Genomic DNA, 22283 nt, shown 5'->3' on the forward strand with positions numbered 1-22283 from the left:
AAAGGCCAAAGGAGAAAGGAGGCAAGGGGGTTCCAGACCTGACCTTGTTTTTAACATCCTTGTACGCCACAGCGCACATTGGAGCAGCCACAGCCCCATCCAGAAACCCAAAAACTGCGGCCATGGCACGCTTCTGGATGGGGTCCTACCTCAGACACTTAAAGATTTTACCCACTGATCTTAAAGTTCCTGTGTCTTCTAACCTGCCACCAGCCTACACTTCGATTAAATTTTTTTTAAAGAATTTTAATCTGGAACATGAGGAGTTGTCGGTTTTAACCAGCCATCGCTCTCTTTTATGTGTTGTGCAGGAGCGCGAGCCGGTGAGTCCAGTGCGGGGGCTTGCACTCGGCGAACCCCAAACAGTTTGGCGCAACGTGAACCATCCTGCTCTTTCAAACAAGCTCCGGGATCTGTCCTGGATGGTGGCCCACGAGATCCTCCCGGTCAGGTCCGTAATGCACTCCCGGGGAATGGCAAGACTGTCAATCTGCCCCCGACCGGGTTGTGGCACCCCGGAGTCGGTGAGGCATCTGCTCTGGGAGTGCGGCGCTGCTGTGGACCTGTGGGAAATGGCCAGCTCCTTGAATTTCCCGTACTTGCCAGCAAGGGAGGTCCTCACTGCACAACTGGTCCTCTACGGAGTGAACCGAAAACAAGTGCCTGCAAAAGAACATGCAAAGCAGTGGCTCGCCATCACCGCCATCAAAGACGCCATCTGGACCTCCAGAAACTTGCTGGTAAGGAAGCACATGCAGATCCCCCCCGTGGCTGCGTTCCGGATGGCGGCAGCAACCGTCAAAGCAGCTGAAGCTGCAGGCGGAAGGCTGCGGACGCAGCCACAAAGAAGAATCGCCTCTGTGCCCATTCGGACGAAGGAGCTGGACCCACGAAAATAAGGACACAGCAGCGGCGGCCTGGCTCTCCGGGTGAGGCAGGCGGGAAGGAGCACGAGGGCGGGGGATCTCCTCTGGGCACCGGGGCAGGACCCCGACAGACCGGCTGTTTGGAGGAGCAGGATGAGTTCCCCTTGGTAGGGACTCACTGCGCTCCGGCACAAACTGAAAGATCAGCAGAGCCTTTTAAACAATGCACTCCTCTTTTAAAGACTGTTTTAAGGATATTTGACACAGTTTTAACTTGTATAAGATTATCTTTTCACAAACACTTTTATCTGTATAACCTCTTTTAAGGCAGAATTTTAATGTCTTAGATGTGTTTTTACAGAATTGTGTACACATACTATGTGAAAAGAATTATATGAATGTATATATGAGTATTAAGTGTCAATAAAACTTTTCGAAAGAAAAAAAAAATCTGTTCTTATCAGTTTAATATCTGATATGTCCTCTATTAGAGGATACCATATTAAGCAGATTTTTAGAACTGGGAGCTGAGAAAGGGGCTTGCCTCACTCGCTCTACGCATTGACCTGGTATTACAGTGCTGCCAGGAACGGTGCACCCTCCTTCTGCCTTATGTAAAACCAACGACTGTTGCATGCTGACTGGAAATCAGTGTGGGTGATATTCTGAGATGAACCAGGACTGAAAGTCTTGTTGTCAGAAATGGGGTCGGTCTAAATCTATCTATACTAAAGATGCACTGAAGATGTACTAAAGATGTACTAAAGATGCACTAAAGATGCACTAAAGATGTACTAAAGATGTACTAAGGATGTACTAAAGATGTACTAAAGATGCACTAAAGATGTACTAAAGATGTGCTAAAGACGCACTAAAGATGCACTAAAGATGTACTAAAGATGCATTAAAGATGTACTAAAGATGTACTAAAGATGTACTAAAGATGTTCTGATAAAGTTTTGTGGTTGGAACTGCTACTGCCTTCTTATTTCCAACCAACACCACACCATTCCTGATGCAACTCTCTGCATTTATCCGGGCTTGAGACCGGCACAAGGGAGATACTAGCAATGCTACGTTAGCTCCTGCTAACCGCACTACCGGTAATACCATGAGGCTGCATTGCCCTGTATGGTTTGATTTGTAATCTTTGATGTTCAACATCTTTTATTTGATCTGTATCTTTGATGTTCATCATCTTTTATTTGATCTGTATCTTTGATGTTCATCATCTTTTAATTTGATCTTTGATCAGTGATTGAACAGCTGTGATTGGACAGCAAAGAATGAACCTTTTTTGTATCGAGACAGGATGGATCTCAGAATTAAATGTGTTCCAAGATTGATCAAGAAGTTGATTGCATGCTTAATTTATTTGGAAAATATTTACGCCGGATGCCTGGATACAAAGAACACCTCCCCGTCGGGGAATCGAACCCCGGTCTTCCGCGTGACGGGCGGAGGTACTGTCCACTATACTAACGAGGAAGACACAGACGAGCAAGGTGACGCCCGCTGGGAAAGTATGGACAGTCGTGTTTATATACTGTCCTTTTTGCCACGGCTTTCGTCTACGGCCATACCACTCTGAACACGCCTGATCTCGTCCGATCTTGGAAGCTAAGCAGGGTCGGGCCTGGTTAGTACTTGGATGGGAGACCGCCTGGGAATACCAGGTGCCGTAAGCTTTTCCTCATCCCTGAGGCTGCGGGCAAACAAAATGGAATTTTTTCATCCAAAAGTCGGAAATCAAGATGGTTGTCAATTTGAACACTTGTGATTGATGACTTTCCTTGAGCAGTTGATTGATTTCATAGGTTGATTTTATTTATTTATTTATTTTTAATGACACAAGCATGGATGACGCCAGAGTAAAATGACCATGTGTGATTATATATATAAAATTGTGCTTCCTTTGATTTTTAGATATTTTATTTGATCTGTATATTTGATGTTCATCATCTTTTAATTTGATCTTTGATCAGTGACTGAACAGCTGCGATTGGACAGCAGAGATTGGACCTGTTTTGTATCCACACAGGATCGATTTCAGAATTAAATGTATTCCAAGATGATCAAGATCAAGAAGTTTATTGCATGAATAATTCTTTTGGAAAATATTTTCGCCGGATGCCATTTTTTGTGTTCTATGCTTTCGCCACAAGAGGGCGTAAGTACTCTGATGCTGAGAAATAGGGACTGCAGAAGATGCGAGAGGAGCGAGAGAGAGAATGAGAGAAGAATGCAGAGTTGATGTTCCAGTGCGAGTTGTACTCAAGATGTACTAAAGATGTACTAAAGATGTACTAAAGATGTACTAAAGATGTACTAAAGATGTACTAAAGATTAACTAAATATGTACTAAAGATGAACTAAAGATGCACTAAAGATGCACTAAAGATGCACTAAAGATGTACTAAAGATGTACTAAAGATGTACTAAAGATGCACTAAAGATGTACTAAAGATGCACTAAAGATGCACTAAAGATGTACTAAAGATGTACTAAAGATGTACTAAAGATGTACTAAAGATGCACTAAAGATGTACTAAAGATGCACTAAAGATGCACTAAAGATGTACTAAAGATGTACTAAAGATGTACTGAAGATGCACTGAAGATGTACTAAAGATGTACTAAAGATGCACTAAAGATGTACTAAAGATGTACTAAATATATACTAAGGATGTTCTGATAAAGTTAAGTGGTTGGAACTGCTACTGCCTTCTTATTTCCAACCAGCACCACACTGTAGGGAATTTCCGTATTTAGATGGGATTCCATAATGTGATTACACGCCGACACCACCAGGAACGCACCACATTTAGTTTGTTATTGTAATGACTGATTTCAATTGAAGCATCACAACAGTGATGTCACACAACACAGATAAACATGGGCTTAGATTGGCTGGGGCGGGACCCCCACCTTGAGGGGGACGGACTCATGGGCATAGAAAGACACGGACGCAGAGGGCGGCCCTTTGTTCGGACCTGAGACTCACACACGGAGCAGGATCAAACCTCAGCGCTGATATCTGAACCAACTTGTATTGATCTGCATATTATATAAATATCTTAATCATGACCCAAATCCTCTTTATTGACCACGCACCCACACGGAGGGTGCGTGGTCAACAGGGAAAGGAAAACCCTAACATCAGTCCACAAAATGCTAGTCATATATATTAAATACAGGGAGGACAATGATGTTAGCTATGAAACTGTGTTTGGTGGCATCATCCAGCTGACAGCATGCACTGCTCAGGATACTGTGCAGCAATAACTCAGTTTTACTCCAAACATGGACTGGACATGCAGAAAATGGTGATGCTGACCTCTGATGGTGCCTCAGTAATGCTAGGAAAACACAATGGATATATCGACTAACTGTCCAAACTCGATGTACTGTACGTCCATGTGGCTATAAGACGATATTATTATGAATGACGGGTTTACTTGACTCCTGTGTTTTTGTTGTTATTTTACTTTACTATGCGGGTTTAAGGAGTTTAAGGTATGATAATTAAGGAAGTTCTTCAGTTAGATAGGGTAGGTGTGCTGTTTGTTTTGACAGCTAGTGTCGTCTGGGGGTTTAGAGGGTTTTTGTGTTCAGCCGTCATTGCTATGATTCCAATGTTTTGCTTTATTTTATCCTATTGGAGCAGTCAGTCACAAATTGAGATGACAAATACTGCTTTGGAGAGCCTTTGTCCAAATATTAAAACTATATTCTCTATTGTACATCACAATGGCTGCCTCCGTTGATCTGGTCACCTGGAATGTTAAAGGCCTGAACCATCCTGTTAAAAGAAAAAAGGTTCTCACTTACCTGAAAAATATGAGTACTGGTATAGCCTTTATTCAAGAAACTCATCTTAAAACTGCAGATAATACCCGTTTGAAATGTGGTTGGGTGGGGCAGCTCTTCCATTCAACTTTTGCAGGGAAAGCTAGAGGTGTTGCATTACTGGTTAACAAGAAGGTCCATTTCAATCCCTCTTCAACCATAGCTGACCCTAATGGCCGATATATTATAGTAACTGCTTCACTTTTTAATTTTAAAGTCATATTGGCTAACATATATGCCCCAAATTGTGATGACCCCAACTTTTTTTCACGCGTTTTTGGTCTTCTGCCAAGTCTGAATTCTCACTTGTTAATTATGGGGGGTGATTTTAACTTATGTTTAGACCCTGGGATGGATAGGTCATCTGTAAGAACGGGATATTCAATTACAAAATCGGCCTCTTGTTTGCAGTCTTTTCTTTCGACTTATGGCATTTCAGATATCTGGCGTTTCTTGCACCCACAGGATAGACGGTATTCTTTTTTTTCAAATCCCCATCAAACCTATAGCAGAATTGATTATTTCTTTACTGACAACAAATTAACTTCTCATGTTAAGTTATGTGATTAGCAACCTATTGTTATATCTGACCCTGCACCCCTGTTGCTGACGTTGAACATACCTGGTGTGACGTTTCCACGAAGACTTTGGAGATTTAACTCTCTTTTGTTGAGCGATGAAAATTGTATAGAATTCATTTCTGAACAAATCTCCTTATTTTTAGAAATTTATGTGACACCTGATGTTTCAGTTTCAACAGTATGGGAAGCTCTTAAGGCTTATCTTTGTGGCCAGGTGATATCCTTTGCCGCTAATAAGAAACGTGTCTCTATTTTGAAACAAAAGGATTTAGATAAACAAATAGCAGATCTAGATATCAGGTTCTCTCAGAACCCATCCCAGGACTTGTATAAAGAACGTTTAAAGCTTGGTGCAGAATATGACAGATTACCTTCACATTCTATAGAATATTTACTGTTAAATAACCGAAGTGACACTTATGGGCATGGAGACAAAGCTGGGGAGGCTCTGGCAAGACAGTTGAAATGTGCAAGGGCCAAACAAACTATTAAGGGGGTTACATCCCAAGATGGGGAGACTGTTATGGACCAGCAAGGGATAAATGATGTCTTCCGACGTTACTATTATAATTTGTATAGCTCTGATAGTGCCAATGATCCTAATCATATTTCTGATTTTTTCAGAGACCTAAAAATGCCGACAATGTCAGCGGGTGGGATTTCTGCCTTGGATGCACCTTTACAAGAGCAGGAGATCATGACAGCAATTAAATCATTGCAATCCCGCCGTTCACCAGGCCCTGATGGCCTGCCGAGGGAGTTTTATGCCACATTTGCTGAAAGATTAACCCCTGTTTTAGCTACACTATATACAGATTCACTTGACAAAGGTATTCTTCCCAATAGTCTAAATCAAGCTTGCATAACACTCCTTCCCAAAAAGGATAAGAATCTTCTAGAATGCGGGTCATATAGGCCGATTTCCCTTTTAAATTCGGACTATAAAATATTAGCAAAGATTTTAGCCAATCGACTGGAAAGAGTTTTGCCTAACATTGTTTCCCCTGATCAGACTGGTTTTGTTAAGAATTGTTAGGGATAAAGTCTCTAACATTGTGATATTAATTTACAAACGCATCGAAATGAATCAGGCAGAAGCAGGGATTCTTTTTCTCTCTGACGCAGCCAAGACCGGGTGGTCTGGCGCGCTCCTCCAAAACCCACTCCGTTCCGCTTTCCGGAACATGTTTATTTATCACCTTCGTAGCTCCACCTCTTGACCCAGTGACATCACAATACTTTTAGGGCGCAAACATCGCTGCCCACCAGATGGGACTGTTCTTCACCTAACAATTACATTGAACAATAGAAAATCAGCAAACTAAATCTATCAAGAATAGACGTTCTTTTTTTAGTATTCGCCGTCTCTTTAATATACTGTATACACCTAGCCAAGCAGACTCCGAGTGTCTTCTCTCTATGGATGCGGAGAAGGCCTTTGATAGAGTAGAGTGGGATTACCTGTTAGAGACCTTGCGTAGGTTTGGAGTTGGACCTTCATTCCTGTCCTGGGTGAAATTATTATATGCCTGCCCCACAGCCATGGTGCTTACTAATAACCATTATTCAAAACCATTCAACCTACACCGTGGAACTCGTCAGGGCTGTCCACTCAGCCCTCTCCTTTTTGTGCTAGCCATCGAGCCCTTGGCGATAGCTATTAGGAATCATCAATCTATTCATGGCATTTCACGTTTTGGTAATGATCATAAACTATCTCTATATGCCGATGATCTCATGCTGTTCGTATCGAGGGCGGAGGTAACAATTCCTTCTATTCTGAAACTTTTAAATACATTTGGTCCTGTGTCAGGCTATAAACTAAATCTCTCCAAAAGTGAATTACTGTCTTTAAATATGTCTGACTCTAAACTAGCCACAATCACAGTTCCTTTTAAGATTGCTGATCTTAAAGATACACAGTTTTGTTTATCTTGGCATAACTGTAACTAAAAAATATTGTGATCTCTTTAAAGAAAACTTTTCCAAACTACAATTTAATACGCAACAAGATCTGTCGAAATGGTTACCTCTCCCCCTCTCGCTAGTTGGAAGAGTGAACGTGATTAAGATGTCCGTATTACCCAGATATCTCTACTTGTTTCAAAGCCTTCCTGTATACATTCCTAATACCTATTTCAAGATGGAGGCCTAGCTTTGCCAAATTTTCAGAACTATTACTGGGCTTCAAATTTATATTGTTTGTCTTTCTGGATGCACCATCAATATGACGACAATGGACCTGCATGGGTAGAAATGGAAAAGCTTTCTTTTGGTTCTTTTTCGTTGTCGTCTGTTGCTGGTTAAAGACAAATTACAGACAATTTGGCGATTACATAACCTCGGCGGATATTTTTACAGCAGTAAGGTATCGATATATTTTTAGAACTATGCAATTGCATATGTAATATTTATAATTTAATTAAGTATGTAGTAGTAAATACAGTTATTTAGCAGCATGTTAAGGAGTAGTTACATTTTATTTAGATTACATTACATTTAGTTACATTTACACAATGATACATTTACAACTGGCCCTTTGAGGGCAACCGTAATGCTGATGTGGCCCTCGGAGAAAATGAGTTTGACACCCCCTAAGAGAACGTTACGAGAAATTGAAGAGAACCTTGGTCTGAAGCAAGATTTATAAATTAGTAATTCATCATCACATTCATTGCTGTTATTAATAAGTGCTTTCTTGTTAGGACCAAATGCCATTTGAACTGAATGGAGGAGCCACTACCATCCAGCGGGCCCTCTCAACTTGAGCTCCGGTAAGGAAGCTACAATGCTAGCGCTAGTTGCTAACAAGGCCATGAACCGTTATAAGTTGTTTCTGGGCAAATAACGCCGTCAGACCAGCGATTCACCTGAATCACACATTCAGATAAGACACACAACCTACATGAACTCGCTCTCCTTTCCTCAAAGGAGAAACGGAAGAACTCAACTCTCGTGCTTGCAATTCAAAGAAAGACCATTTGATTGTACTTTTATTTATTTTATTTTATTAAAAGAGGGATTTATTTTTGTACCTTTTTTATTTCTATTCTTTTGTATATTGTAAATATGTTGCCAGTTATTGTTATGAGGCAATAAATGTGTCACTGTTCAACGTATAAACGTCTTCTCTTTTAAGTGGGTCAACACAACAAAGTAAGAATTGTCCAACTACCGAACCTAACGTGAATGTTGGGTCATAGCATCAACATTAAACTTGAGTCAGTCTAAGGGCGCTGCGCTTGGTTAAGACCAGACCAAAGGCAGAAATTCTTAGAAATAAGCAGTCTATCCCTGGCAGAGCGTTTGAGGGGAAATGCCAAGAGTCTGCTGATTTCTGTGGAGGTGAACAAATGAGCTGACTTTTACGCAACTATTCATTTTTTTTTTTATTATTATTTTTTTTTTTCTCTTTTTTTTTTTGCGTTTTAAGAATATTCCTGGGTTTGGTCATACCGTGTTATCTTTGTGGTTCAACCTTAAATAAAAATGTAAGGTTATGATAAAATTGAAAAGTGCATCAATGTATTTTTTTTTATCAACAACTCAAATTCCTAACTTTGCTTGCATGCATACTTTTAGTCATTTCAAATGCCCTTAGGTGAAATATCCACAATTCATTTTATAAATATTAGTCTGCTGTGGCACATCAAAAGTTATGTTTTTTTTCAACAACCCATGCAGCAGAGACATTTTAGCATTCCTTCATCTTCGGCACAAAGTTTGGAATTCACCAGGAAGATTCTGTATAAAGACACTGGTCAACAGGCTAAAGGATACAATATAATAACAATATGTTATCAATCACTGTGACCAAAAAAAAGACAACCACAAATATTCACCACCTCCATCCTTTTTTTTTATTTTTATTTTTTATTTATTTTTATTTTTTTCTTTTTTTTTACCTTGTCTGCATTCGTGCTCCACAGTGACGGACATAACGTCAGTCACTGCTGGAGTTCTATGCAATTTTTATTCTTATAGTGATTGTGACCGTCACCTGCCCTCTTGGCAGCCTAGCCTATTCCTATTTTATTGATTTTATTACCTGCTTACCACCGTAGAGGGCTGTGCACACCGCAGTGAACATACAACATGAACAAACAAAAAGTGACAAAAACACAGTGTTCTGAGAAGAAAGTGCAATGGATTTATTTGTGCCCCTTAATTCTACCCCTTCCATCCAATCATCACCAAGAGTTGTCCCAATAGACCAGGTTCACATTCGTCTCTCTAGGAAAGTATGGATCACCAAGTTCTCAGATCTGAGGAAAAAGAGAGAGAGCATAGTGAGAGCCACAAGCACTGACCCAGCAACCTCCACTAACTCAGAGATCTGTGTGCGGGGTTGACTCTCTAAACGAGTTTTAATAGGTGCTGGAGTGGTGGATCTGGCATGCGTGAAACCTCCACCTAAGAACGGGGCAGCCATCCCGGACCCAACAATGGCAACATAAGCCCCCAGATCACCCCAAGCAGCTACAGCAACCCAAGAACGACCACCATGGCCCCACCAGAACCACACGCAGAAGAACCAGTCCAGGGCCCGGGGGGCGACTTACACCAACACAGCCGACGAAACCTAGGCCAGCGCAGCGGCACGGGGCACAGCGGGCCGGCCTGGCGCCCCACCAGCACCCAACACCACGCCCCCCCCACCCCCCACCACCGCCCCCCACCCCCGCCCCCCGCGCCCCCCCCGCCTCCTCCCCCCACCGCACCCCTCCCCCCCACCACCCAACCCACCGCCGAGCTCGGGCAACCCCCCAACCCAGCGAACCAGCGTCTGGGGAACGGGAGTAGACAGTGCAGGGGCTTCAGCCCTATCCGACCCTATACAGCCATTTGGGAGGAGAGTATTATTCCCTGGGATGGAGAGTAGGGAGCAGGAGGCCGGACCACCGTCCCACCCCAAGCCCAGCCCGCTAAGGCCCCACATGCCGCGCCAAGGCCAAAAATAGATAAATTGATTGTGAACCCCCCCCCCATACCCTGTCTATATGGCTCCCCAGATCCCAGACTGGGGAACCCTCCCAACACCGTGAATGTGTGGACACCCAGGTGCTATATACACATGTATGTAGTGCGTTAAAATTTGGGGCAGGAGGGGCCAGACGGGGGATGCGGAGGAGGGCAACGGCGCACTCCTGCCCTGCGCCCTCCCCCTTATCTCCCCGCCTAGCACCCACGTAACCCCATGTGGTGCATTAAAATGGGGGGGGGGTTGCAGAGGGACGCTCGGTGAACGCCCCCCAGCACCAGGCCCCCCAGGTGCATGTCCCTATGTGTATATTTACAAATGTGTTGCGCTAAGGTGGTGAGTTAAGAGGCGCAGCACATGAGGCCCCAGCCAACCAGGCGGGGGGAGGAGGGAGCCCGACCATAGTCCCCAGCCTCACCCATCCCACCCACATGTGTCAGAGGGCCCAACCATGCACAGGGCCTGGATCAAGCGCCGCCCCCGACGCATCCCACCCATCCCCCATAATCAAGCCCCCAGGAAGGAGGGAGCCGCGAGGCCCCGGCGGGAGGCAGGATGCCGGAAGAGGAGATGCGGGGAGAGGGGAAGGGGGAGACCACGAGGGGAGAGGAAGGGAGGCGAAGGAGAGGGGAGAGGGGCGAGGGGGAGGCAGGACAGGAGACGAGACCAAGGAGAAGAGGGCGAGCGGGGGATGGGGAGGGTGGAGGAGAGAGGTCAGGGAGGAGGGAGGGGAGGTGAGGGGGCCATGGCCACGCCAGGTCACCAGCCGGACCCGGGCCGCTACTACCAGCAGAGGAGTGACAGACTGCGCCAGCTCAGTGTCATCCCAAACGCATGGGCCAGCACCCCGGCATGGCAACCTAGTGGAACACCGGCAGCCGCCCGAGAAGCATGCGCCACCCAGCAGAGACCGCACATATCAAGCCACGGGGACAGCCCCTGAAGAGTTAGCCCAGCATGCAACAGCCCCGGAGATCAACCATCCTTGTGTGGAGAACATTGAGCTGGAGACTGGAGCTGAAACATAGAAAGTTAGAATGGCTGGGAGGTGATGTATTTCTGAGGTCCACTCAGTCCTGGAGACAGAAACCGGTTTCCTAAATGAAAACAGAAACAAGATGAGTCATGCAAAAAAATGTAAGCAGCATCACCATTTACATCGTTGTGGTGGCTTTCGCTAGCAGGCAGAATCAGGTTGCAATATTTATATTTAATGATTTAATAAAAGGAGACCAACTTTCTGTAAAATATTTCAAATATTTTTTATTTATTTTTTTGGAAGCAGAGATTTTCTCCATTGATATGTGTTCTATGAGGAGGTTCAACCAATGGTTGATGTTTAAAGACTGTTTATTTTTCCAGTTAACGAGGATTGTTTTCTTGGCGATGGCGAGGGCTGCGAGTGTGGGGTGCGTATGTTTCTTAGAAATAACGAATGGTCGTATATGACCATTGTTTTTAATTTCTGTTACTGATCTGAAAAATAACGGCGCTAACATGGTCCAGAAATGCTTCATAAATTCAGCCGGGAAACCGTACGGGCCTGGTGCTTTGCCGTTAGGCATACTATCTAGGGGGTGCTATGGAGTTCATTTATAGACAGCGGAGCTTCCAGAATGTTCTTATACTCAGTTGATAGTTTAGGCATCTTCAGATTACTGAGAAATGCCTCAATATCCTCCGGGTTGGGTTTATTAGCTGCTGAATACAAGTTGTGGTAGAACGTGTAAAATATATGATTGATTTCTTCTGGTGATTGCGTGCACTCACCATTTAACCCTTTAATTGCTGTTATGAGAGATCTTTCTCTGTTACGTTGGAGTTGATTCGCCAGAAACTTGCCTGATTTGTTATTATTTTCAAAGTCGTTGTATTTCAGTTGTTGTAATATGAACTTTTTTTTGATAATATATCGGGGTGTGTGTGTGGGTGCTGTTGAGTGAATTAAGGACTCTGGATTGTCCGCGGCGCTCTCGGAGATGCCTGAGAATATTAAATTGTCTCGTATACTGCGTGACTGAATGTCCAGGACTGTCTTTTTGAGCATCTTATTTTCTGTTTTAATCTTCTCCATTTTGACTGATACAGTCGCAACGAAGGAGCGTAGCTCGATGTTCTCACGCTGAAGCTCAGCCATCATACGATAAGCGAGCTCCAAACTTGCCTTCAGATCTTTAACGTCGGCGTGAAGCATGCAGAAGACGTCCAGTTTTTTATTAATGGAGTCCAGAATGTTAGTCGGAATATCTTCGTTGCCGAGATCTTCCGTATCAGTTGCCGAGTTGGCCTTTCTTTTCTTGGAGGGATTATCGCCCGACGCGGATTCCTCCATGGCGCAGCAGCTGGAGTAATACTGGTCAATAAATACCTCGAGGTTCTCCACGCTGAGCGATAATCCAATCCGTCAATTAATGAAAGTAATCGAAAAGGGCGAATTATGCGATGGTGGTGTCTAATATTATATTAGTAGCAGAAAGCCGTCATGTATATTATCCAAAAATCACACAGGAGGTCTTGCGCGATCACATCCGGTCCGACCGCGTCTACGGTCCGTCTGGAAACACTCTACGGTCCCTCAAATGTTTCCATGGACACAGTGCTATTGAGCAGAAGCACCAGTCTGACCAGTACAATAAGCGTGTTAAAGGCTTACCATTGTCTGTTGGAGATCGGGTGCTGCTGGCGAACAAGGGAGTGAAAGGGAAGAAGAAGCTGTTGGATAAGTGGGAGGCAGTTGTTTATGATGTTGTTGCTTCTAAGACAGACCTGCATATCTACAAGATCAGGGACCAAGCAGGCAATGAGAAGACGGTGCATCGCAACTTGATCCTCCTGGTCAACTTCCTGCCATTGGATGTCTTGCTGGATGTGGCAGAGGCTCAGCCTGTCACCGATGTCGCCATTGTTTCAGAGGGGCCTGATGTATTGGTGGTCAATGAAGGGGCTGTGTCATCCTTGCCCAGCGCCACTCCGAGTATTGTTGTGTCCAGTGTTGACCGTACCTCATCATGGGTTCAGCAGCAGTCGCCCGACGAAGGGGGGGACCTGTCGTGTGATTCCTCCGTTGGGCTTGCTAGCGTCCCTTTGGCCTTCCATGTTGAGTTGAACGATCCCTCTGACGGGCCCCAAGCCACTGATCTCGCCGCTACCTTACCACGCGCTTTGGATTGTCAAACCGGTCTGTAGATTGTAGTTTGGGCTGGACTGTATGCTAGCGACGCATATCAATGTTCTTTTATTTTATATGTCAACCAGGTATGTTTGTAGGCCCTTTTCGTATCTGATCGCGGAAGAGTTTGGGCTGGACTGTATGCTAGCGACGCATATCGATGTTCTTTTATTTTATACCAGATTAAACGGAGAGTGCCTCCAAACGTTCCCGCTGTATGCCGTGGCTCCTTCCTGCATCACACGCTGCATGAAATTACACAACGCAGAAGTCCACCGGTCACTAGTGATGTGTCGGTCGCGACCGATCCGGTTCTAAGAACCGGATCTTTGAAGTGAACGACAAGAGCCGGTTCCCATCATCGGGAGCCGATTGGGAGCCAAAAAGATTTTTCTGTTAAAGTCTAACGTGATTGGTCGCGATGTGGGTGGGCGTGTGTGTCCACAACGAGCTGGGGGCGGAGGGAGGGGGTGTTTACACACATGCAGCACAGCGAGCGGACGAAACGAAAGGGAGGCAGGGAGAGAGAGCACTTTAGACGAGAGACAAACGATGCACTAGAAAGGGTAAGGAAAAAACGAGTGATAGAAAACATAGTAAAATCTGGGCACGTGTTAATGCGACTGACGGAACAAAGGCAAAATAAAATAAAGTAAGCTCGTATCTTGAGGAGCCGCTTATACAAAGAAGTGAAGTAGACTCGGGCAAGTATTGCGGCATGGTTATGCTGGACCTCCAGAAGGCCTTTGACACGGTCAACCATTCAATCCTATTGAATAAACTAGGGGCGATTGGTTTTGATAGCACATCAACAAACTGGATGAAATCGTACCTTGAGGGACGAGAACAAATGGTAGACATAAACGGAACCTTGTCCTCGTCCCTCCCGGTGAGCTGTGGGGTTCCTCAAGGCAGCATTCTAGGACCGTTACTGTTCCTCCTATACATTAACGACATGAATGCTGCCTGTAACTGCAAATTGTTCCTGTTTGCTGATGACTCAGCACTCCTGATTTCGGGAGAGGACAAAGTGCAGGTTGAGGAGGCTCTCAGCTCTGAGCTCACCAGAATCCGTACTTGGCTTACGGATAACAAACTGTCACTACATCTTGGTAAAACCGAATCGATTCTTTTTGGGTCTAAACACTCTCTGCGTGAGATAAATGTTAATGATTTCAAGGTCACAGTCGATAATACAGTCATCTCCAGCAAAGAAGAGATTACCTATTTGGGCTGTATTCTTGACAAATACCTGTCTGGCGATAGTATGGCAACTAAGGTGATCAAAAAAGTCAATCAGAGAACAAGATTTTTGGGCAGAATGTCTGCTTTTGTCAACAAAAGTGCTCTCCGGACGCTTGCTGCAGCCCTCGTTCAGCCCCTCTTTGACTATGCTAGCACCTCCTGGTATTCAAACATCAAAATGTCCCTGAAAACCAGGCTCCAAACCTCCCAAAACAAACTGATTCGGCTACTCCTCAATCTGGGGCCCATGACCCACCTTCTTCCTGGACATTTTGCTAGCCTAAAATGGCTCAGGGTAGAAGACAGGGTTAAACAACTCAAAATGGGATTGGCATTTAAAATAGTCAATGCAGCTCTGCCCTCAGTCCCCTCAATCCCTGCATACCTGACGGAACACCTCCACAGATTTAGTGACACCCACAGCCACAACACTAGAGGGAGCTCAAACAACAACCTGATTACCCCCTCCTATAGGACTAACATGGGTAAATCATCTTTCTACAATACGGCCACCCAAGGGTGGAACGGATTGACTCCCGCCCTCAAAACATGCACCTCTTTGGCCTCCTTCAAAAAGGCCCTAAAAATACACCTTTTAGGGGGACAGAAACGGAGATAGTCATCACGACTCTCTCCGGGTCAAACCCCCCCTCCTTTTTTTTTGTCCACCTATGTTGCACGTATTAATTGCTTTAGTAATTTATTGTAATTTATGTAAGTTATTTATTGTCATTTCGCATCAGTGGTGTAATTTATTTTAGATTAATTGTTAGTTTGCACTGGCGGTGTAATAACATTTTATTTTTGTCTTTCTAATGTGACGTTGCATCAATTGCGTAATTTAATATTGGATTTATTTTTATTTGTATTGTTATTTGTATTGTTTTTTGTGGATGATTTATGTACGAAGGACTTTCAACGGAAACAAGCCCGCAAGGGCTTTTTTGAAATGCTCCTCTTAGACAGGATGTTTGACGTTATTTGTACTGTAATACATGCTACTGTGTGACTGTACTTGTACTCTAACATTCTATCTAATAAATATATTCATCATCATCAGTGCAGACCCCCAAGCGTTCAGTCTCCCCACGTCTTACACACGGAGATTGTATCGTGGCAACATCTGCGCCTTCAGAGAGAATCTTCTCCAGAACAGGACAGAAAGGAGAAACAGGATCAGCCACTCCAAGCTGAGCCACTTGGTTTTCTTTGATGCCAATCTTCAGTAAAACAGTAGAACTGTTACCGGATGCTGCTTTATCTTTTGCACTTTTTAATTTATGTTTTCTTGATGTGTTGTTTGAGATTTACATGCAGAGATTTGACCTTGTTCTCTGTGAGATGTGTGTTTGGTATTTTATATTATATAATATGTTTTTTGTAGCTAATAGTGCAAATAGGATATAAATAAAGATATTTAATAAACATTTGATATATTGTATGTTTTTACATTAGTAGCTAATGTTAAACAATGCACATGATTTTGTATTAAATTAAATTTGTCAACAACAACAACAAATCTGAGGAACCACTTGGGAGCCAAAAGAGCCGGTTCTTATTAGTGAGCCGAGCCGAAAGAACCGGCTCACTGAAAAGAGCCGGAATGCCTATCACTACCGGTCACACCTGTACATACCTACCGGTCGAGGTATACCTATAGCTACTTCCTGGGGGGACCTGGAAAAAGAGAAGTTTTATTTATTTTTATTTTATCACAAGCACTTATGAGCCAGTGCACCAAAAACCATCCCCAAACATAAACCTAACCAGCCAGTGCCATGATCCGATTGTGTATATATTTTCCTCTTCCTTTTTTTACTGGGAAATTTAATGGTTGCAGAACCTTAATGAAAAACAAGATTATTCAGAGTATTGACCACAAACTTTAATGGTGATTTGAGGTTTACACTGATCCTTCTCAGTATTAGGAAGATATGGGCTGTAAAAAGGAAAGAATATGGTGGAAAGGTTTTTTTTATGATCTAGGGTCTGTAAGAGACCCTAGAGAGAGAATTTAGTTTATGTTATGATGTGTGCCTTAAGCCGTGGGCCTTCTCACGATTTTATTATTCTCGCATAATGACAATAAAGTAACTTGAATCTTGTAAATATGGGGTTGTGTGGGGTATTTTTGATGGGTCTTTGTTATTTCTGTTTTTTTGTGATCTTTTTTAAAGTTTTATTTTGAGTGTAGTATGTTTTTAAAAATAATTGTGTAATTTTCTTATTTAGCCAACAGGTGAGGTTGATTGTGAATAATCAGGCTGTCGTCAGGTGTTTTTGATGAGGTGGCCATTTTGGATTCCCAGCCAATGAGAAACCCAGATTCACCGGCCATACCTCTTCCTGTTGGTGACATGTACATATTCAACTTCCTCCCTTCCACTCGTTTCGCATCTCACCTCTGAGGAAGGCACACTGCCGAAAAGTTAGAAGCGCATACGTTTTCAACACTTGAGGTTCACCGTATTTTCACAACCGTTAGACCAGGGGTGGGCAAACATTTTGACGTGCGGGCCACATTGGGTTTGAAATTTTGACAGAGGGGCCGGGCCAGGAGCTTTTGGATGAGTGTTTGGCCCAGATATACTAAAGCGCTGCGTGTAGTGTGCAAACCTCATAGCACAGTAAACACACAGATAAATGTACAACCCAATTTACTAACAGTGTGTACGAAGGACTGCGTCTTTCAAATGTGCAAAATAGCCTTTATCCAGGTAGTACGTTTGTCTCAATGAATATGCAAAACGCGGCATTTACACATATTTTGGCACAACAGTGTGAGGAGAAATGTAAATAGATTAAAATAGCAATGACACTGTGATCTTTCAAACCTGGTGATTGCATCCGTTTTTAATAAATTTCACATGAACGTGTAAAGTTAAAGAAATCGACATTTATTGAAAAAAGATGATCACTTTCAACATTCAAAACATATCAAAACACGAAATACTAAATCTCAATCATTTCTGCTGCACTCATTGTTGTTCCACTGCTGTGCATAAATGCGCACTTCATTAAAAGAACGGGCTTTATTGATCATGACGCTGGACGTATGCTCACACACGTAGGTCGAGCCAAACGGCAGCATATTCTGTGCCGTCCTCCGGAGGTTTGGAAACGTTGCTTCGTTAAGTGAAGTCGGACTGAAGAGCGATCAGTTGCAACTGCAGCTCCTGCGGTGCGGTTTCAGGGTCTTGGGACGGGACACCGGCTGAAGTGATGCATCTTTTTTTTTTTTTTTAATCAAAGAAGCGACGGCAGAACTTTGTGCAGGAGCCGTCTGTTCTTGCGTTGATTGTTTGCTGGCGTAGTTTGCATCCTTTGTGGCAAAGTGACTGCTGATATTATATTCTTTAAAACCCGCAACGGCTTCTTGGCATATCAGACATGCAGCCGCAGATCGGATTTCAGTGAAAAGAAATCTTGTCGTCCACTCTTTATTAAACACTCGGCCCTCACCGTCTACTTTGCTTTTCTTTGGTCCGCTCATTTCTCCACACACACGCACCCCAACACTAAACAATGCACACACAGACACCCACAAACACGAGTTGACGAGCGCAGCGATAACCGTTCATACGGCCTTCTGTATGCACCTGCTAGAACAGTTTAGATTAGGAGCTGGTTGTTTCCTTCTGTCCGTGACTTCTTCTCTTAGTTTAGACACACACGTCCATGCATCCCTCCCTCCCTGGCCTCACATACATAAGGAGACATGAAACCTCCCATGAAATGCTGACCCCTGCCCTGTAATGATGGAAGATGGATGTATGGAATGAATGAACTTGTGAGTTTGACAACATTATAAAGCTACAGGTTCTAGCCAGGGCTAGCACACTACTCCTGCTTTCTCCTTGCCATTCCACTTGGGCTTGACGGGGATCAATGATTTAGTGAGTGCTGTGTTGAGAACGCAGCACTCAAAAGGGGGAGATCCAGATCCTTTGTATCGACTCTTGATCCCTGGACCAGGACACGCGCACTAACCTCACCTATGACGTCCATAAGGGACACTAAAAACCCTATGAGACAGGGATCCGAAGATCTCCACAGCAAAGACTAAACACAATCATCATTACCTCTCCCTGCGAACAGTCACCATGTGTTAGCCTTAGCAACGGTGTGTCATGTAGCATGCAAACCCCAACTATAGATGATAGTCTTCGTCATCGTCCTCAGAATCAGTGGGAACATGAATGCCATGGCGTACGAGGCAGTCTATCGGGTCCTCTCAGTTCCCCTCGTCCTCGGAGACCCGCTCCAGCAGGGCCTTTCTCTCCACCATCTGGTAGGGTGGGGGCTTACCAACCTCCCCTACCGAACGCTCAAGACACCTGATCACCAACTGGCGAATACATGATATACAGCAGCATCCGCAAAGCACGAACACACCCATCATCGCAACCAATGATATGATTAGACTACCAATCACCCCTTTCCACCTACCAAACCACCTCTCCATCATGTCCCCAAAAGGATTAGATATACCAGAATGTTCCGTCAATTCATTAGACAGAGCCCTAAGCCCCTTACGAGTCTTTGTGAGGCTGCCATCCAGGGCCGTATTATTGGGAATAAAAGTACAGCAACTGTCAACAAACATTGGACATACTCCCCCATTTTTGGCCAACAACCAGTCTAAAGCTATCCTATTCTGATATGCAATGAGATAGGTGGCCTACAACTGAGCATGCACTGCTTCAAATCCGTCCCGGGTATAGTTTGTCAAACGCTGAACATTGTAATGCACATAATTAATCCTATGCACGAGTTATCCACAAGAAAAGGAATCCGAAACCCCCCGCCACTTGATCCGCCAGTTTGTATTCAGGGACGCCATGAGGGATTCCTATGGCGTCAATATAAACTGGGCTCCCCGCGAACGGGTCCGGACCACTGCTTCTCCTTCTTCTGGTTAACATGGTGGGAATCGGATCAGTATTGGTCCACAACGTAATCTCCCTCTCCGCCACGGCATAGATCTGTATGGGTGAACGAAGGGAAACGAGTGCACATCTCCCTGCCCAATTTGGGGCCAAGTATCCATACAACGCAGAACCACCACAAAACCGACAGGCATCTGCCCTGGCAATAGTTAACTCAGCAGCCACCGCCTGAGTAGTAGGGTTATGATGGTATTTACATAAATGTCGGCCTAAATGTCAAACAAAGAAAGAATGGGTCGATTCTGCTTCCCTAAACACGCAGGTCACAGTCTGATTCAAGGTAGGTGAAAACAATGGTGGAGTATCATTTACAGGCGTCATGGAATACATTTTATCCCATCCATCACAGTGTTCGTTAAGATTCTCCACAGACATCAAATGTATTAAACATACTGGTGAACCCATCATATGACTCAAAACCTCCTTTTTCCATGGCAATGGGTATAGGCAACAAGGCGGGAAGACCAAGCGAACATGCCACACGGTCACCTCGTTTTGCATCCTCAAACGTAGCTTCCATCATATCTAGCCATGAATTTCTCTGAGACATCCCAGTGTCAGCTCTCGCTGAGTTATGAAATTATATTTTTTCAGCGTCAAATAATTGTACCTTAGTTGATTGCTCTGGAGGAGGGTTAGTGTCCCTACTTAAGAAATCAGCTGATCTATACTGCATCTATACCGTTTCAGGAAAGGACCCGCTGGGCTTGGCAAGGGCCAAGCCCAGCGGGTCCTTTCCTGAAACGTCTGCTCCTAACCAACCATATGCTGATTCCTTACTGTTCATACAGGCGGGCGGACTCAGATGTAAACCTGCATCATGATTGGACACAGTCAACAGCACTGGATTAATGGCCTGGGTTCCCCTTATTTGTCCCCTTATTAAAGATAAATTCCTTCCCATTAAGTTCGTGTGCGTCCACTTTCCAACCATAAGCAAAGATATAATTCAACTTAGCACATCCCCTGTTGACCATAATGCAAAGATACATCTCCTCCATTTTGTAACTATACGTAGAGGAATCCCAGACATCACACACATCAAACTGAAATCTTTGTGTACTTAAAGTGTAGTTGAGTGTCACACGGCTGCCATACCTCTGTTGACAATGACCTAATTTAGTGTTCTCCACCACCTCCCTTGTAATTTGATGATTGAATGCCTCTACTTCGAGTATTCCAGCACCCTGTCATTTCAAAAACAGACGGCAAACACTGTCCAACCGATGGTCCACCACAAGGTGGTGCCAAAGGGACCTCCCTTCTTACTCTGCATCGCTTTCATGGTTGTCTTCTCTTGTCGTCCCAGTTTCCGTCAATTCACTCGGGTGCTTTCTGATTTCTCTGAGCTCTCTTTCCGTTGGTGGAGTGGTCTTAATACACTGGGACTTATGCCACCAATTGCTAATCTTGTGATCTTGCAATTTTACCTTTAGGTTGTATTGTGTGCTTTGTGCAACATGAAAAGGTCCCAAGTATCGGGGCTCCGACCACCTCCGGTTATGGTGCTTCTTCAGGACCCACTCTCCAGGTATCACCACATCTGGTGTGACATCAGATTCCTGCAACACAGTTTCTTGTACAGATTGGGACAGGAGAAATACTGCAGAATTAAGGCGAGACATGTAGTCTGATATTTCTTCTTGTTCCATTCTTGTCAACCATTTTATGACCTCCTTTGCCGTCTCCTTTTTAGTGGGGATTGCCTCAACCCATCTAGAAAACGTATCCACTGCCACCAGGAGGTATTGGTACCCCCCCACTTTGTTGTCTGCTCCCATGTCCATGTAATCGATCACAACCTCCTTCCATGGTAGCTCGGCACTGGAAATCCTCCCGTTCCTGTTTTCAGCGTTGACTTCACATTAAATTTCAAACACACGTCACATGTATTTACAAAATACTTACAAATGTCCGGCAAGTAGGGATGCCACCAAGTCAACTGGATCATATTCTGCAGCCTCCCTGCTGAGTGATGTCCCCTGAATTGACTTTCTTGGCATAGTACCTGCAAAAGGCCACTAGGTGCCACTATCTTCCCTTCCTGTGATCTCCAAATCCCATCAGTGTTTGACTTTGTTGCACCTTTTTCCAGCCACTGTCGTTTTTCAATAGGAGCTGCTGCTTCTTGTGCCTCCCTAATCTCAGTCGCTCCTCTCTGTGTCTGAACATTTCCTTCACTCCTACCTACAAATTGCAGAGCAGGTGTGGGCTGATAATTAGCTGCTTCTTTGGCTGCTAAATCTGCGCTGGAATTCCCATGTGCCTCAAAAGAATTTTCTTTAGAATGTCCCGCCACCGTAATTAATGCAATTCATTTAGGTAGTTTAACTGATTCAGCTACACTCAAAAGAAGATCGTGATGTTTGATTGGTGCACATGTGGTGGTCAAAGTCATGCAGCCATGTCTATAAGAAGAGCCCTGTAGACATAAGCTGAATCAGTGTAAATGTTCAGTCTTACCTTCTGCCAGGTGACACGCCCGGTGAACCGCAAAGAGCTCAGCTGACTGGGCCGAGTGTGGTGGTGCCGGTTGTTGCTTCTTCTAGGGTTGAGAAAGCGTTTGTTCTCTGTCTGTCTGGTGTAGTTATAGCGTATGCTGCAACTACTCGTCCCGTCTGTCTGTCAAAGTGGCCATCTTCG

At 44.3% G+C, this 22283-nt stretch overlaps 2 non-coding genes and 1 pseudogene across 2 annotated transcripts; 2 read left to right on the forward strand and 1 right to left on the reverse strand.

Annotated features, from left to right (window-relative positions):
- The first annotated feature begins 1291 nt into the window (after nt 1–1291).
- LOC137912398 (U2 spliceosomal RNA) lies at nt 1292–1469 on the forward strand (annotated as a pseudogene).
- An 813-nt stretch (nt 1470–2282) lies between these two features.
- On the reverse strand, nt 2283–2354 carry trnad-guc (transfer RNA aspartic acid (anticodon GUC)). Its single transcript has one exon. It is a non-coding gene; the product is annotated as a tRNA-Asp (tRNA).
- Nucleotides 2355–2435: 81 nt separating this feature from the next.
- LOC137912309 (5S ribosomal RNA) lies at nt 2436–2554 on the forward strand. Its single transcript, XR_011106188.1, has one exon. It is a non-coding gene; the product is annotated as a 5S ribosomal RNA (ribosomal RNA).
- The last annotated feature ends 19729 nt before the right edge of the window (nt 2555–22283 follow it).

The sequence above is a fragment of the Brachionichthys hirsutus genome, unplaced genomic scaffold (genome assembly GCF_040956055.1).
Source record: "Brachionichthys hirsutus isolate HB-005 unplaced genomic scaffold, CSIRO-AGI_Bhir_v1 contig_1145, whole genome shotgun sequence".
Classification (NCBI taxonomy): Eukaryota; Metazoa; Chordata; class Actinopteri; order Lophiiformes; family Brachionichthyidae; genus Brachionichthys; species Brachionichthys hirsutus.